The sequence below is a fragment of the Rhinolophus hipposideros genome (assembly GCF_964194185.1).
Source record: "Rhinolophus hipposideros genome assembly, chromosome: 22".
In the NCBI taxonomy this organism is placed as follows: domain Eukaryota; kingdom Metazoa; phylum Chordata; class Mammalia; order Chiroptera; family Rhinolophidae; genus Rhinolophus; species Rhinolophus hipposideros.
The window spans coordinates 8792242-8811224 of NC_138068.1; the positions used below are offsets into that span (position 1 = coordinate 8792242).

The window sequence follows — 18983 nt, forward strand, 5'->3', positions numbered from 1 at the left end:
GCCGGAGCCCGACGAGGCCACCGAGCCAGAGCGCGACGAGGCCCCGGGCGCGCCCTCGCCGCCGTGCCGCCGCCATCCGCCCGCCGCCGCCGCCGCCGCCCGGCCCCCGAGCACGCCGGCCCCGCGCGCGCCTCGAGGCCGACCCAAGGTAAGCCGCGCGGCCCCGCGCGCCGGCCCGGCCCCGACCCTCCGTCCGCGCGGCGCCCGCCGAGCCGGCCCGGGCGCATTGTTGTGCGGCCCGCCCGCCCCGCGCGGACCGCTACCCGCTCCGCTCCGGGGCCAGGCGCCGCCTCCTGCAGCCCGACCCCGTCCCCCGCCCCGCGAGCCCGCCAGGCCGCCAGCCAGCCTGGCCCCCGGAGCTGTGGCCGCGGATGGCATCTGCCTGCACCCCGCCCCCAGCGAGCACCGAGCTCTGCCCGTGCCCGGAACGCGCCCCCGCGCACACCCCCAGGGCCCGCCACCAGCCTCCTGCCCGCTCCTCCACCCTTACCGGGGGAGGGGGCGGCGGGGGGCGGGCAGCGCGCCCGGCGCCGAGTGGAGGCCCCTCCCGTGCGGGCGTCCCGCCGGCCGGCCAGCCCCGCTCCTCGCGACCCCGGCGCCCCCGCCACCCCTCCCGCACTCGCCGCTGCCTGGCCAGCGCGACCCCTTAGAATCACTGCGCCCCAACTTGGCCACAGGAGGCTAGAAAATGGGAATCCACACGCTGCGAGAAGGTTTTTTAACGCAATGAATGGGGAGCACTTCTGTGAGCACCCTTTTATTCACCTCCTCTGGCCTCTGGGCTGCCCGCCTGCCGTCCCCTCCCCGCCCCCAACCTGGACGCCTGTCCGCTGCAAAAGGCGCGATGGCTTCTCTTCCTCTTCTGTCCAAGACCAGGCGCTAAGGTCTAATACCCTTTTTAGCCACACACGTACCCACACTGAGTCTTCTTGATGTTCTTGCATTCACCCATTTCTCTGCACAGTTCTTGCCATAACCCCATCTCTTAGACAAAGGCTTAGGAGGGAAAAAGAACCAAACTGTTTCCTGTGCTTGCCATTTTACTGCTGTCCATCCACACACACCCAATTCCTATGCCTCATGCTTCTCGTGCCAGTGCCTTGAACCTTCCAAATGCAAAAAAAGAAATCTCCTGGGTAGCTTGATACAGTTTCTTTATAAATCTGCATTGTTGCTTCTGGTTTATGGCCATGAAGAAAATACCAGCCCCCACCCAAAAGGCACCGCAGCCAAGTCGGCTAAAGGCGATGAGTGTTGGAGTCAGTAGGGGGCGCATTCCCTGCACCGGGTAAGGCTGCAGAGGGGGGAAGGGCCCCAGAGCTAGGACAGGATGTGCTTCACAGCGCCTTCTACAGACCATGGGAAAATGGGCCCAGCAAGACACGTTCTGCACTCTTAGTTGGTGAGCTGACAGCAGCAACATGGCGAAGGATTAAATGAGTCAAGAGCAGTGATTTTTACATCTTTAAAAGAATCCAACCTACACTTTAGAAGTTCTGTCTTTTTACTTTCTCCAAACTGTTGACTCCAGGCAATCCACATTTGTTCTTCACGAATCACCTGGGCACATCCTTGGTACACAGATTTCCCCTTCTCTGGAATTCTTCCACCCTTAAACTTTGAATGTGTCACCATATCTTTCCAAGGTCAGATGGTAAAGGGGAAAGTTTAAAACCTGAGTTTGGGGTATTGCCGATTACTTCCCTTCTTCATGGCCCACATCTTTCCAACTCTTGGAGAGTTAAGTATTCTTGAGGGATGTTAGTGGGGTAGTAATTTTCATAAGCCTATAGATGGGTGTCATGATTTGCAAAGCCTTGTTGGTAAACATCAAGCCCATGTTGAGTTCTTCATTGTCAAACTCAACAGTTTATTGTAAAATTTTGTTTCCTTCCAACTTTGGACTTGTAATTACCACTCATTATCTCAGTAGCCAACCACCTTTGCAAAAGTGTTGACACTGGTCTTCTGTGAGCACCCACCTTCTTAGGGTGTGTTGATTTCTATAGATTTTACTCCTCTTGTTATTTCCATAGGTGTGAGATGCACAATGCGAAACCTAGGCCCCAGCTTTTGCACCATGATGCACAGGGTTGTACTTTTTGTACTGAACTGATAGGTGGCCTAGTGGTTATGCCCTGTACTGCCATTTTGAGGATCTGGACTCCGTTCCTGCTTTGCTCTTTGGACCACATTGTCAATTCACACCGGTGGGTATATTCATTTTGGAGGGTGGGAACTGCAGCAACAGGGAAGCCAGAGATTTCCTCCTTGGTCACCACCAAAGCCAACACTTCCAAAATTTCAGCCTAGCCACATTCCTCAAGGAACCGGTTAGAGCTGGTTGCAGTTGTGGGTTCTGAACAGAGAAATGACTTACGGCTTAAGAGAGAAACTTTAAGTTGCTAATATTGTTTTAATAATTTCCATTCTGCACTCTTGTATATAAACTATGTTAACTTTTCTATTGTGTTATTTTGATGATCTAATCGCAAGAGTTGTTAAGCTTCTAAAAAAACCTTAAAGATTCTCTGATCAGAACAGGCTTTTCCATGAACATGTACTTGCTACCAAAGATTGACAGTGGTTGTTGATACTCAAGGATATTTTTAAGACTTTGTCACAAGTATTTTATGTAGATACACCAAGATCAATTTATGGGAAAATGAATGGATGTATATTTTGAGAATGGGCATATTTTTTGATACATAGTTAACCAGTTAGTGCTTAAGGGAGAATTTTCATTGGACATTTGCTATCAAGTAACATTTTGGTGAGTGAACAGGAGGCAGTTTGGGTCAGGTGTTCCATTAGAGACTTAACTAATATTGCTTTTGCAATTATTTAATAATTGCAAGAATTGTATATTTAAATGCTTGTGTTTGTAATTTTAAATACTTAGCATTTGTTAAACCGATATGATTTTGACCTGTATTTGGTCTTTGATGTAGTTACGTGAGTTTTTAAATGAGTAATTTGAAGACAATTTCTTGTTTGAAATGAAGTTTCTGAAGATTCTTTTGTTTGTTTAGCAAATTATACATAAGATACAGTGTTAACCGATGTCCATAGTGGTAATAGCCATTTTCCCCCTACAGGAAAAGTTGCTGTGAGCTCTTAGGAAAGCATGTATTCTACAGTTTCAAAGGTTTCCTGGTTTTGACACTCAAAAAAAAAAAAAAAGGTGAAATAATTGGGCTTGAAGGCTGGAATTTAGGTAAATTGTGAGGGTTCATTAAAGTGTAGTAAAAAGCCTCAATTAACTAGATGGTGGGGTATGTATCCTGCTTAATTGAACTTTAAGTAGAAATTCCTTCTTTATCTTGGTTCTTGTTGACAGTTTCTTAAGACTGTCTTACTAGAGGTGCTCTACATTGAACTAGCTAAATCTTTCGTTTGGGTTCTTACCGTCTCTATACAGAAAATGTTGGCGATTGGCCTCGCCCTACCTATCTGGAAGTCATTGGTTTTAAACATACCCACTGTGAATTTGTTTTGCTTAAATTTTCTCTTTTTTCCCTTAAACCAGAGTGCAGGAAAAGTTCTAATATTATTTATGTTAAAATTAACCATCAGAGTGTTGAACAGATTTAAGTTACTCTTATTTTGATGCCCCAATCTCAAGAGTTGATAAGCTTCTAAAAACTTCATAAAGTTTCTCTGATCAGAACCGGCCTTTCCATGAACGTGTACTTACTAGCAAATAACCAACCAGTAGGGTTTTATCAAGTAAGATAGCTTTTGATTTTCATTATAACATACATGCATGTATTATTTATATTTGATTACTAAAAGTATCATTGTATAAGATACACTATGGGTTAAATTGTTGCTTTCCTTGTAACTAATAAATTTTGAAAAGTGTCTGTTAAAAATAATTCTTAGTATTTTGAAATTTTAAATACTCAGCAGTTTGTTGATATGTTGGCTACACATTTAATTGACAATTAGTTTAATAAGGAAGATAGAGTTGTTCTGTTATAAAAGAGCAAATAACGATCAATAGAGAAGAGATAAAATCTTCAGAATTTAAGTGTATTTTTCTTTTGAGAAACACAAAAGAATTGCATAAGTTGTAATAGATCGTGGCAGATTAATTCCATTAATCAGGGTCTATATGTATGTACACATAAAATACATTCTGCTTTTTTAGAGTTGGAAATGTAAGTGCAGAGGAAAACATCAGGATTAAACATTATAAATTTTTTTTTAAAATAATCTGTTTAAATCTTAGTAAAATAAACTTTTAAAAATGCTGTGGACGTATTTAAAAATTGACATTTTTATTTAATAAGATTAGAAGCTAATTTGTAGTTTACACCAAGATGCCCAATACTATTGCATAATAAGCTACTTGTTCATCCTTGACTTCCAAAGGACTTTCACTTTAAAACAATGTCATAAACTCTGTTATGTCTTCCAGAAGGTAAAATACTTTCCATGAGAGTGTAACTTTCACTTACTTGCCTAAAGAGACATGAAGATCAAGAAAAATATTGCTCCCCTATGTGAATAATTTAATTATAGTTAGATTCACAGAGGTTGATGTGTTGTTATTGGCATCATATAAACTTAGTTTCTCGTCCTTTAGTTTTGTAAGAGCTTGAGATATTAAATCTGAAGCAAATGCCGTATTTTACTGACGTGCATCACTGTCAGTTGCACATTTTATGTTGTTAGTTTGGAAACTTGGCTTTTGAAACTTATGAACCAAAGCCCTACACTAATTAACTGAATTGTTGTTTTGAATGCAAAAGCTGTTTCTTGTTTACACATTGGCACTTTCCACCTTGATTGTTGAGACACTTTATAAAAGAAACCATCCATGTTTTGTCCAGCATGAGTGGCCATAGTTCCTCTGTGACTTCATGGTTTTTTATTGCCTGTTTGCCTGATCCTGTTACTTAGAAAGTGGTAGGAAGGATGATGGTGCTCCTTCAGTCTCTCCGTGTCTTAGTACTCCTTACACCTCAGCTTTGTACATGACCTATATACCTTTGATATCTGCCAGGTTAGGGGTCAGCTTCAGTGAGATCCATATTCTGCTTCACTGGAGAAGGCTCCCCTCACATGTTACCAGGCTTCTCAAATTGGGACAGCGTATATATCGACTTGATTATATGGAGCTGTGTGTATATGTGTGTATATATACACATATAGTCACAGATAAAATGTGAGCGAACTATGTAAAGTGCCAGTTTTAATTGGGAGTGCACATTTTTATTCTACTAGAGTAAAATGCAAAATACTTTGCAATCTTTCTGTTCCGGGTTCCTTCATCTCCACATGTGTGTTCACTGCTCTTTGCCTTTAGTTGTTCTTTGAGATGCACTCATAAGCTGCCTTGGTTTTACTGATCCCTAGCATTGTTCTAAGACAGCAGTGAGAGAAATCCAGAAATAAAGGTTTGGAAATTAAGAGGAGGGCATAAATGATTTTTGATACGAGTTCCCAAAGGGAAGACTGCCCTGAACATATATTGCAGTTTAAGATTTAACTCAAAAAACATGCACGTAATCTATGAGACTCACGCTTTGTTTGACCCGCCCTTAGAATTGAAAATAAATCCCTACATGTCCTAATTCCCTCTCCAGTAAGGGTGTGTAGATTTGTAATTGAGTCGCTCAGCTTTGGGTTGTGTTTATGTGACGTTTCTCAGATGACTTGGTTGGTGCCTTTAATGAAGATGAGCTGTCAGTGTAAAAGGCCCCCTTGCTGGCCTTTATGGTGTTATAAAATACTACTGCCGGCTTGCCCGTTTTGTTTTCCAAGTATCTTATAAACCATTCTCAATTCTCTCAGGACTGTCCCTGTTTCACAAGTAGGGAAATGAAGGCACTACCACATGCAATGATGAAGTGAGCCCGGGAATATGTCTGGGCTGGTTCCCAGGCCTGTGCTTGGAACACAGGCGTTTATAATGCTCCTGTGAGCTGTTTGATTAATGAGGGCTCAGATGAATGCTTCATAACTTCGTAGTGATGTTTTGTGCTTGTATGTCAGCTAACACCCAAGGATCCCTAATGGGCTCCACAGTTAAAGGAGCGAGCTAGCCATACCCCCAGCAAGACAGTATAGATGAAAATTGTGTTGGTGGCAGTGAGTTGAAGTAGCATATGTCTTGTTTGAAGTTACTTGTATAAGGATCAAAAAAGAAAATTTTTATAGGGTCCCATTGCTTTTCCCAGTATTTTAGTTAGGGCAGCCTTGTTCTTTCTCCCCCGTGAGCAGTTATTTGTGCTTAGACAGATAATTGCTGGCTTTTGCCCTTCTGCCATTTCTGCCATTCTGAATGCTTTATACTCCATGTAAGAGCTTGTGTAAACCTGTGCTTCCCTTGAAAACCTGTAAAGCTTTCCTTTTCTGGTGAAAGCTGGCAACAATTGAGAGCCTGTATGAGTGGTCTTTATTGAAACCTGGTGTATCTAAAGAAACTTCTATCTAGTGGAAATATGGCAGAATTTGTTAGATTTTTAAATTAGAGTTGTCAGTTTAAGTCAACAATTAGAATTCTTGCTCTTTTGAAAGAGATGAACTGAGACTGGGAGTGTCCTAAACACAGGGAGTGCTCAGTTCTTGTTCAAGATCAAGATAGACTTAAAAACAAGAAAAAGAAAAATAAAACTTCTCTGTAGAAAATGTAGCCATCAAGTGTCAAAACCTGCCATAAGAATAATGTTTTTGCTACAAAGAATAAATGCTTTGGCTAACTAAGCCTTGACTCTAGGAAATGATTTAGGAAAAACTTAAGAAGATGATTTAAATATGTTTTTTACTTTTCAAGAATGATGAAAAAAATAATTTCTTGTTATGGGAAAATTATTTCTGAGTAGTTTTGCTAGAGTGTAGAAAACTTTTTAAGGGATTGAAAATAATCTACCTTTGTGTTATGCCATTTAGATGCAAAGACCAGCAACATGCTTCTGAAATGATTCCAGAGGACTCTTAGGCCCACTTGTGAATTAATTTCCCTTTTTCACATTTCTCTTAAGCCAGGTTTTCCACCTGTATTGACAGCAAGCCCCTCTGAGCCTGTGGTGTTCTCACGTAGGCAGCAGAGTGCTGAAGTCACTCCCCATGACACGGCCCTGCCTTGCAGGAATGCCTATTTCAAAAGGAGTAAATTGGGAAACGCTCCCCGTCTCGCACTCCCTAAAGCTAGACTGTGATGTTAGAGACATTCTCAGTCTTTTTTTCTTTTTATGCAGTGAAGCGTCTTTCCCCCTTTCAAATAAAATTTTCTGTGTCCTCTAGTAGGTAACATCGATTAAGGGTTAGGGGCCACACCTCTGGTTGCAGTTGCTCAGCTTTCATCTTTTCCCTCGGGCATCATCTCCATCCCTATACGTATCTTACAGGCTCTCCGCACTCTCAAGCACATCCTGAAAACCATTGGTTCCCTTGCTGTTCTAGAAATGCTGATATTGACGGCTAGAATTCTTGTTTGAAATCTCTTAACAGGATAAGCAGCAACATAATAGCATTTTCCAGTGGTAGGCACTAATCTTTTAGTCTGAAAGTCTTAAAAAAGGAATGACCCACATTTTTTTTTAAATAAATATGAAGAATCTAGATCATACCTTTGTTTCTACATCACTGTAAGTCACCTCAGTTTATTTTGGGTATTTGCAGATGTTCTATTGCATAAGCATTGTAAGTACCAGAGCGCCTGTAAAGTTAAGAATATGCTTTCTGTATCTAACATGAATGGTTCATACAAATGTATAAATATCCTATATGTATATATGTACGTTTGCACATTATAGTGTGTACAGGAGCAAGTGTATGGCAAACACATCTGATTCTCAGGAATAATAATAGTTCATGCTTTTTAAAAGATTATACCCTGATGTGAACTCATAATTTTCGAAGTGACTATTCTAGTACCTGATCTAGTTTAAGCTATTAGATTGGTGCAAAAGTAATTGCAGTTTTAAAGGTTAAAATAATTGTAAAAACCGCAATTACTTTTGCACCAACCCGATAACTGCTTTTTAGCATTAACTGGCATCATCTCATCTAATCCTTCTGACATTTAAACAATAGTGTCCTTTTGGTTGTACAATAAAGAAACAGATCTCCAGAGGTTAAGGAACATTTTTAAGGTCACAAAGATAGTAAGTGGCCGAGCGAGTATTTGAACACAAAATGCCCAGCTCTAGGGCTGTATTCTGGATCACTACATCATACTATCTTTCCAGCAGGGGAAAGCTTTACTGTGATATGTCACCTTCTTGTTATAGACGTTCGAAGTGAAGAGGTCAACATTTTTACCTCATAGGTCAAATTTTTACCTGGTAGGTCAGCTAAATTTTTCTCCGTGGACACAATATAATCTTATTTGGAAACACAAATTTTGATGTAGTCTGTAGGCATCACCCTTGAACCTTTTTTCTCCTTCCTTTTGCTATCACTTCAGTATCTTACACCTAAGGCTCTGGTGATTTTGCATACCTTTCAGACTGAGTAGGGCTGCAATGTGTGTAATCTTTTTCTGTATTGCTAGGTACTCTAGAATCGTTTAAGTTTTACAAAACTAAAAAATAGTTGAATTTCTCATTAAAGTAACCCCAGCTGGATTAACTCTATTCAGTTAAGGCAGAGTTCATTGGGGCCTTTGTCACTGACAGAGTCATAAACAGTGGGTCCTCAAATAATGTCGTTTCATTCACTGTTGTTTCTGATGAGATGCCGAACGAACTTAACTCTTGTTTATATCAGTTAGCCTATGGTAACATTGGTTTCTTTATACGTCGTTTCACTGCAGTTCCAAGAACCTATCAACGATGACTTTAAGTGAGGACTTTCTGCGTCCCACTGTTCCTGGCCTCTTGGAGTGGAGCAGATTTGCCAGGAAAGTGAGCTCTCTGCTAAGATTTTTTTTTTTTTTTTTTTTTACAGACAACAGTTTGGGGGCCATTAATATATTATATTGAGTCACTGTTTAATGTTGTCCAAAATGGTTTGGAAATTGGTGAAGGCCTTCAAAGTTGTTCAAAGAAATCTAAACAGATGCTTAATATTCATAGTTCTGGCAAAGAGACCCATGAGTAACAAATGCCTCTAATTTTGAACCCACACTACCCTGCTGATAAAATTGCAGGCAAACCTTATCTGGTTCCATATTCATTACTATTGCCTTCACTTTTCCAGTAGCCATATTTTTAAATTTTTTAATTTATTTTTAATTGTAGAATATACACAACAATATCGTTTTAACCACTTTTTAAGTGTACAGTTTTGTGACATTAAATGCACTCACACTGTTGTGCAACCTTTATCACATCCATCTCCAGAACTTTTTTCATCTTGCAAAACTGAAACTGTACCCGTTAAACAATAACCCCCATTCTCCCCTCCCCTCAGCCCTTGCCAACTACCCTTCTTTCTGTCTCTGAATTTCACTGCTTTTAGTGTCTCATGAGTGGAATCATACAGTATTTGTCCTTTTGTGACTGGCTTCTTTTCATTTAGCATACGTTTTGGAAATATCTGTTTCCTTATCCACATTTTAAAAAATAAAAAGTGAAATTTAACATTTTAACCCAGTTACATCCACAGTATTGTCATTTTAACATGTCAGTATTTTTGAAGAGGTATTTATGAGATACTTGGTTTTTTTAATACTAGACCTTGGAAATCCTGAATATATTTTATACTTAAAAGCATATCTCAAATGGGCAAAGGACTCGAAAAGACATTTCTCCAAAGATGATATACGCAAATGGCCAATAAACATAGGAAAAGATGCTCAACATCACAAAGCATTAGGGAAATGCAAATCAAAACGACAATAAAATACTACCTCACACCCATTAAGATGGCTACCATAAAAAAAAAAAGTGTGTTGTGAAGCTGTGGAAAAATTGGAATCCTTGTGCACTGTTGATGGAATGTAAATGGTAGAACTGCTATGGAAACAGTTATCATGTTATACGACAACAGGGTCTAGAAGTCTCTCGTACAGCCATGTCCTAGCAGTATTATTCACTATAGCTAACAGGTGGAAGCCACCCAGGTGTCCATGGATAAGCAGGTGAATGGATAAACTAAATATGCAGACATGGTGCAGAATATTAATCAGCCTTAAAAAGGAAGGAAATTCTGACATACGAACGTCTGACAGTTAAGTTCGCGGACTTGTTGGACCGATGTTGCTAACTTTTTTTGATATCAGGGATTTTGATATGAACTTGTACCAACTGGACAGGTAACCAAGTTGACTAAATAGTCAGCAAGTGCTGAAAAGGCTGCGTGAAAAAGGTAGACGACCTGAACTTTTCACCAATAATTCATGGCTCTTGCATCACGACAATGCACCAGCTCACAGGGCACTGTCTGTGAGGGAGTTTTTAGCCAGTAAACAAATAACTATATTGGAACACCTTCCCTACTCACCTGATCTGGCCCCCAATGACTTCTTTCTTTACCTGAAGATAAAGGAAATATTGAAAGGAAGACATTTTGACCACGTTCAGGACATCAAGGGTAATATGACAAAGCTGTGATAGCAATTCCAGAACAAGAGTTCCAAAATGGCTTTGCAGGATGGACTAGGCACTGGCATCCGTGCATAGCTTCCCAAGGGGAGCACTTGGAAGGTGACCATAGTGATATTCAGCAATGAGGTATGTAGCACTTTTTCTAGGATGAGTTCACGAACTTAATTATCTATGTTATAATATGGATAAACTTTGGGGACGTTATGCTAAATAAGCCAGTCACAGAAAGACATACATTATGATTTCGCTTATAAGAAGTACTTAGAGTAGTCAAAATCATAGAATAGAATGGTGGTTGCCCGGTGCAGAGGGGGAGGGAGAAAAGGGGAGTTATTGTTTAATGGGTACAGCGTTTCAGTGTAAAAGATGAGAAGAGTTCTGGCAGCGGATAGTAGTGATGGCACCACAGTATGACTAATACTGAACTGCACATTTAAAAATGGTTTGGTAAATTTTGTTAAGTGTATATTACCACAATATAAAATTATTTTTAAGCATATCTCAGTTCAGACTACCACATTTTAAGGTTAATAGCCTTACTGGCAAACACAGTTCTTAAAAATGTATAAAATTTTCAAGCAACTTTTGTTTTCTTCCTGCATGTATAAACAGTGAAATACATAGATTTTACTTTATTTTATTTTAAAAGAAAAACAAATCATCGGTGCATAAAAATCTGGAAGGATAAATAGTACCCCAATGTTAACTATTGTCTTGTCTTTACATAAAATTAAAAGTTATTTTATGTTTTTGCCTTACTTCTTATATTGTGTAATCTTACACTAGGCCTAATTGCTTTTTTTTTTTTTTTTTTTTGGTAACAGCTTTACTGAGAGATAATTTATATAGCATACAATTCAGCTATTTAAAGTGTACAATTAAATGTTTTTAGATATTCAGTGTTGTGCAACTATCACCAGAATCACTTACAGAATATTTTTATCACCCCATAAAGAACCCCATAGCAGTCACCCTCTATTTTCCGCTCTAAATTCTGTAGCCCTAGGCAACTTGAATCTCCTTTCTGTCTCTGTAGGATTGCCTTTTCTGGGCATTTCATGTAAATGGAATCATACAAGAAGTGGCCTTTTGTGATTGACTTCTTTCATTTAGCATAATGTTTTCAAGGTTCATCCATGTTGGAGCATGTATCAATATGTCATTCCGTTTTATGGCTGAGTAATATTCCAATGTATGGATAATACTACGTTTTATTTATCCATTTATCAGTTGATGAAGATTTGAGTTGTTTCTCCTTGGGTTTTATGAATACTGCTGAGAACATTCATGTACGAATTTTTGTGTGGACCTATGTTTTCATTTCCCAATTGCCTATGTAACAAAAAGGAAAGGAATTTTATTTGGGAAAAGGAACTGAAGAGGTAGTTCAAAGCTGACTAACCTGCCTACCCCTGCCCTCCAAAAAAAAGAAAAAAGATCACCAAAGCCTCTGTTTTCCCAAGCAATTTTCAGAACATGCTTTGAGTATTGGTAATGGGAAGATGATAAAGGAGAGACATATAGCATACCTGTTTTTTGAAAACGTGTTGTTTTATGTGAGGATACCAAGGTGGGGGATTTCGTTTTGCAAGATGCTGCCATTACAATTTGTATGTTTTTTTTGTTTGTTTGTTTTTTTGTTTTTTTTTGGTTGTTGAGAGTCCACTGGCCCATGTGGGAATTGAACCGGGGGAGTTAGGAGCATGGAGCTCTAACCGCCTGCGCCACTGGGCCGGCCCTGCCATTACAATTTGGATAGAAAGATATGTTTCAGATATGATTAGTGAATGTTGGCATACGTGGTGATTTCACGTAAGAGGACTTTAGAGCGAGTGGTCTCAGAGCTAAGTTGTTGCAGTTCTCTGGATGGAATAGGGCTGTCTGACCCGAGATGAGTGTGTATACTTAGTCTCTGTATCACCACTTGAGCTGGTTTGGTTGAACTTTTTTAAGGTCACTTCAACCTGGGGTATTGAAGTTCTGGCACTTTTGGGTGTATGAATATAACATGCTATTGTTTGCTTTTAATTAATGTCAGATCATGGCTTCATCTTTGGGTTATGGGGGGAGTAGTGCATCCTAGATCTGGAGATGACCTTGAGACCCAGCTTTGTCCTTGACAAGCTGATCATCCTTGGACCAGTTGCTTCACTTCATTTGCTAATCTGTAAAATAAAGAGTTTAGAATAGGTAACCCATGGGTTCTTTGAGTATTCAGAGTACTGCTTTTTCTGACCTGATGTGATTTGGAATGTGAATCTCAATTTCTTGTCTTTCCTAAGGACTGTACTGGATATTCTTTTTCATTTTGGAATGAGAATGCGCATGCCCCTTCAATTGAGGGGTACTTAAAAACTGTTGATAGTTACTTCTCTTCTAACCAGACATGGATTGAATACAGAGTATCTATTTTTCTCACCAGCTGAACCAGCTAATGCTGAAAAGGGCAGCACATAGGCAAAAAAAAAAAAAGATATGAAGTGGCTGCCACGAACACAAACGTACCTTTCAGGAGCATTAATTTAAAAATAATATCCAGAATTAGAGAAGTGTTGTCCCACTTGACTTTCTGCTTATGTCACATCTGGAATAACTGCTTATTCAGGGCATCAAAGAGATTGACAAAGTGGAGCCCATCCATTGGTGATAGGCTTATGCGAGAACAAGGAATTGTGAAAAGATTGAGCATGGTTTACTTGGAGAAGGGGAAACACTTGGGCAGGAAGGAGGCGATACCTTAAAAACTTGAAAGGCTGGCTACGTGATTCAACTTCTATAGCTGAGCTGAGAGTTGTGGGCAGGTTACAAAATGTAAATAGTAAATTTGTGAACTGAGCTGTGGGGTTTCTGTAAATTCCCTCACTTGAGGTGACCAGGCAAAGAGATAGTCTCTTAGAACAGGGTTGTTTGTGGAAGGGATTCATTCACATGTTTATAGAAAGTGGCCCAAAGTATTCCTATGGCCAAATGTTTCTGTATAGGATGCTGTATTTAGATAAATATACTCACTTTGCCTTCATAAATAGTCTACCTACCAGAGAACTCACTATGAAAATTACACAGAATTTAATAATTGATTTGGTTAAAAACTTGAAGAAAATCAAAGGTTTTTTTCTTTTCCTGAAGTGGAGGCAATTTTGTGTTTGACACTTAATGAACTGGGTTTCTTTTATTATCAAACAGGATAGTAAAAGTCAATGCAGTTAGTAGTTAAGAAGAAAACAGAAATAGGTTACGTTTCCTGCCTGCTTGTCTTCATTAACAGTGTTCCGGTGATTCTCCTAAGCAATATAAGCGATGTTCACATGTAGCTTTTGGTATAAGTATGTCTTCACTTGGCAAAGTACTTTCTCTTTCCAATCCTCCTGGGCTTTCCTAATGTCCCCTGTTTTAGCCTCAACACTGCTGCAGATTTTCTGGTAAGATTGAGAGAGGAGACTAAACTCTTTTCTTACCTCTGTCATGCTGCACAGTTTTATCTGCTAATCCAGAGAGGCATTCTATGCCTGTAGATAATCAATTACTTGTTCTGTAGTATTTGGGACTGAGGAAGAGAGCGGCAGAAGAAGACAGAGCTGCCTTTTTATGAGGAGCTTCTGGCATATGGAAGGTCTTTTACCCGAATTTATAGGAAATTGAAAGATCAGCCGCTTCTGTTCAAGACCGTGTTTTAGAAAAAGACTGAGTAGGATTGCTTCCAGACTTAATGTGGGTTCTGGGCTCTCCATGTGCTCACTGGTTGGAGGGTCTTCCAGCATGGCTTTACAAATATATAAACCTTTATACAAGTGGTTTAATTTAAAAGTAGGACTTAGTGACACGCTTAAAAGCAAATAAGATGTCTATTTTCACCACTTCAGATTTCAGGAAAGATAAGCATTATTGGTTATAAAAAGAGAACAGTGTTTTGCCATCACCACAGTTTTACTCTGAGTGTTATTAACAGGTATGAAATCTGCGGCTGAGGAGGTAGGAGGGAAAGAGAGTGCATAAATATGGGAGTGGTGTTCTCGTTCTGCCTAGTTTTTATCTTATGGGTCTGAAATGTTCCACAGAGACATCACAAAATCAGTTTTTTAAAAAGTACCATCATGGATAACAGTAAGTAACTGATGCTTTGATTCTCTTCATGAGACTCTTCTTAAAATGCCTAGCTTTTTAGAAAACAATATAACAACATTTTTTTAGTTAGGTTGGTAGTTTAAAGAAACTTCAAATATCTGACTCTTAAACCTCCAGTCTAGGTTATAAAATTTTTTATGTAAATACTTATATCAGCATTAATTGGAGGACAGTTGATGCTTGAACAACACGGGTTTGAACTGCGCAAGTCCACTATACACAGTTGTTTTTTTCAATAAATATGTATAGTATTGTAAATGATTTCTTATGATTTTCTTAATATTTTCTCTCACTTTATTATAAGAATATAGTACATAATACATATAACACAATATATGTGTTAATCGACTATGTTATCTAGTAAGACTACTGGTTAACAGGCTATTAGTTAAGTTTGGGGGGAGTCAAAAGTTATACTTTGATTTTTCAACTGCACAGGGCGTCAGTGCCCCTAATCCCCTCATTGTTCAAAGGTCAACTACCTATACTTTGTTTTAGTATCAAAGATCTGAATTTCTTAAATATCAATTTGGGTTGATCAGGTTACCAAAACTGAAATTATTTATATTGTAGTTACTTTAATGTCTTCCTAATTTTTATAAACTTAGAAAACACAGCAGCCATTTTCTTCACTAATAATGGCATCATTTCTAGCCTTTGTTTTTTTTCTCCGTCCCGGTAAAATATATTCCCAAAGAGACTATATTTATCTTTACAGCTTTAATGCACAAATATTTAAAAGACAACATCAAAGTATAAACTATGTTCTAATCCTTATGCTTACTGTGGGCTTCTTATAACCATATTCTGATCAGACTAATTTTATTTAGGGGAGATTTTCACTAAACTGTTGGAATTCTGCCATACCTATCCAACTTCCTATTTTGGTTGATTGCCCATTAGGTCCAGGTTTTGTTTCAGTAGACGGCCACCTTGGCATAAGTCTGTATTATGAGCTTAGTTTAAACAAGTAACTATTTCAAGGAGATGTTTGAGGGCAGAGAATTTTTTTCTTCCTTTATTCATTTAAATCTGAGCCCCTCCACTTTTCTCTGTTTTATATTTCAACTAAGTTTTCTTTAAAAACAAGAGTCTCAGCTCTGGGTGGTGGGGCAGGGTTGAAAACCACTAGTTTAAGCAGCTTGTGTTTAGGTGTCACCAGGAAGGAGTGTAACCATCCTTGTGTAGCTCTTTGTACGTTGTCAGAAATGTGGGTTTGCATTCACTAATGTAACAATTGATACATTAGTTGTCACTCTGGTATAAGTTCAGATTTCAGTTCCCAAATATTAGAAAGTAGTGGGTTATACCAGCAGGTGATGGAAACTAGGACATATGATCATATTTGCTTTGTATTTCCTGGCATGTTAAATTGACACATTCTTATTAGGAACTTGGGAAATAACATACAAGAATGCATATTAAAAGTATGAAGAATTATATAGTTGAAAATGTCATGTTAGATCCACACTTGCAGTAGCTTAAAACATTATCTAGGGAAGTTTGATTTGGAAGCTTTTTTTTTTTTTTTCTCTCCTGGGTTGATTATCAGTGCCTGGTCAAAGGTTTAAGGTTGGGTTTTATTTTGTTTTGGGGTTTTTTTTGTTTTCTTTTGCTTTCTGATGGCACAGTTACAGATGCTTTTCTGCTTTTTTTCTACCCCTAAAAACAGGGACTAAATGATGCCACCTTTGATTGGTAGCTTTGCAGAGGGACTACCATATATAGACAAGCCCCACTGACTCTTGGTGTGTTGGGTCCTGCAGACTTTGCCTTGATCCTGCTAAACTAGCATTGCCATCTGTTGGGTTTCCCTCCATCTTCCTGACCCAAAAGATTCTGAGTACACCTGACTAGATCCAAGCCTTTTGGCAGAGCTGGGGTTTTTTCATAAATGATTATAATTATGTTTCTCAGTTAATGAGCTCTTTGCTTCAGTCAAGTCCGCAGTTATTGATGTTGTATCGTCTTCCTTCCCTCCATACAGATTCAGCCTACAGATACTTCCTCATGAGACAGGCTCACTCTGCCTTTATGCTAACCCTCTTGGTACTTGGAGTACAGGAGTATTTTTGCTTTTGGTAGTTAGAGGGGAAAGAGGTGCATGTATTTGATCAGTCTTACGTGTATATATTTGTATGGTTTTAAATCATCTGTAGCCTAGGGCTACAGGTCTTAGATTTTTGTTTTGGTCACCTGACTCTTGCTTTCTTAAGAAAGCATGTGATTAGGAGTTTGGCCCAGGATTAGTAAAACTTCAATGTTTTGGCACCAATTAGTAGTATGAGTATAATTTGCAAAGATTGATGGGAAAAAGGAGTGTGGCTGAATCATTCAACAATAAATTTAAATCATTCTGAAAAAGTAATTGTTTAAGTCTAGTTCATCAGGTCTTATATGCTTACCAAAAGTTACTTATCTTCAATTGTTAATTAAACACTTGCGAATATTAAACTGTTATTAATGGGCTGTTGAGCTTTCCCCAAATTCTTTTAGCATTTAGAAAGTGTTTGACTCTTTCCATATAGTGTTTTGTTTTTGATTAATGAAACCAGGGGCCAAAGCATCTTCCAGAATAACTGTATCTTCCTGTCAAACTCCTATTCCTACTAGACCCAGTTCACAAGTATAATTATTTTGCATGAAATTCTCCATCTTCCCTCTTACTCACTGTGTCTTCTATGTCGCACTATAGGTCTGACTTTACGTTACAAGTGACATTGAACCAAAGCTTAAGCAAAAATGATCGTGTGTGTTCTCGTGTTTCTGAAAATTCACAGATGGGCATGGAGGCTCTTTTAGGCACAAGGTACAGCTGGATTGAGGACCTTAAGCAGTGTCAACAGGACTCTCCTTCCCTCTGCTTTCTCCATGTAGTAGCAGGTCCTGACTCTGCTTTTCAGCATCACTGTCAGCCCTGTTTGAATCGCATGTCCAACTCTGTACTAATCAGTGTCTACAGAGATAGAATACTCTAATTGGCCTACCTGAGTCATGTACACTCTACTCTGATGGACAAAGGGCCTCCTAACCGACTGCACATCAGTAGCAGCAGGAGTGGGTCCAAGAGAAGTTGGGCAGGCAAAACAAAACACGTATGTTCTTTCCTCCAGGAACCTCGTGCCAACTGTGCTCTAGCTCCCATCCCCTAGAATTGGTGGATGGTTGACCAGGAAGAACTGTGTCCTGTTCATCTCTCTATTCTACTACATTGACTGGCAAAGTGTAGGTGCTCTGAAAATGATTGGTAAACAGATGATCGATGATACTGTTCTATTAAATGGGATATTTTTCCTTTTTTATGCCATGAGCTGAGAGATTATGGTTTGGCTGAAGGGAGCGCTCCTTGATATTGGAGTAGAGGTGCTGCCCTTGTGAAAAATAGCCATCCTGATAGCCACAGCTACTCAAGAGAAAGGACTAGCCACTTGGGGACAACTAATGATTGTAAATATTCTGTTTTTAGCTCTCTTTCTATTCAAAAGTAAGGAAACTGGCAGTTGATTTCCTATTTTACTTTGTTCTACTGTTTAGTTACTGAAGTTATGGGCCCTTTGTCTAGATTTCTAATTCAGACGGTTTTTAAGGAGTGGGGAGGAGGCCGGGGTAGTTCTTGCAAAGGTATTTAAATAAGAATCAAATAGATAACATTAATGAACCCTGGAGCCAGCAGTTAATTTGAAGTTGTTTCTTAACAACAAGCAGTAGGGAGTTCTTTTTCTTATCACCCATAATAAGTCTAACTGACCGTTTGTTGGAGGCTTCCTTTCAAGGAACCTTTGGCTTGTTACTACCATAGAAAAAGTTCAAGAGAGAAACACAAGAAATGGTGACAAGTAGCCCTTTCTGGGAAGGGGAGCTGCTGTGGCTGTAGAATAGGAGTAGGAGGGACCTTTCCTTGCTTATATTCCCGTACTGTGTGCCTGTTTTATATACCAAGAAAATTGTTTAAAGAAAAAAAAAAACACTTTGTAAATGCTTTTGAGGTTGGTAACACATACTACGAATGTGTTATTCCAGCTCTAGATGAACACAATATTGGAAAAGGCCTCCATCAGCAAATACATAAAGAAGAGGGCACCTCCATCTGGGAAAAGGGGCAGGTGATAGAATTCCCAAGGTTATTAGAAATGTCGTGAAGACAATTACAATCTTAGACTATTCTACTTCTTTCAGTGTAAACTTTAACTTTGGTTCCTCCTAGTTGCTAATCATAGAACAAAGAACCATTTTTTTATAAAGCATTTTCCAATAAGCAGTGTCACTATTTTATTTATAAGCCTTTTAAATTCAGCCTAAATAAGTAAACTTGAGATTTACTCTATGGCAGAAATGTCACTTTTTATATTATAAACTGTA

General features: G+C 39.3%; 1 protein-coding gene across 6 annotated transcripts in view; it reads left to right on the top strand.

Annotated features, from left to right (window-relative positions):
- The first annotated feature begins 16 nt into the window (after window positions 1–16).
- ADNP (activity dependent neuroprotector homeobox) overlaps window positions 17–18983 on the top strand; it is a 32246-nt gene continuing 13279 nt past the window's right edge. The window contains exons 1-2 of one of the 6 annotated variants that reach the window (XM_081034355.1): window positions 2042–2210; window positions 8768–8858. The gene's annotated coding sequence lies outside the window, so the exon portion shown is untranslated. Of the gene's footprint in view, window positions 149–2041; window positions 2211–8767; window positions 8859–15628; window positions 17434–17830; window positions 17850–18983 lie in introns of those variants that run through there. The other 5 variants (XM_081034353.1, XM_081034357.1, XM_081034354.1 and 2 more) reach the window with 5 other exon arrangements.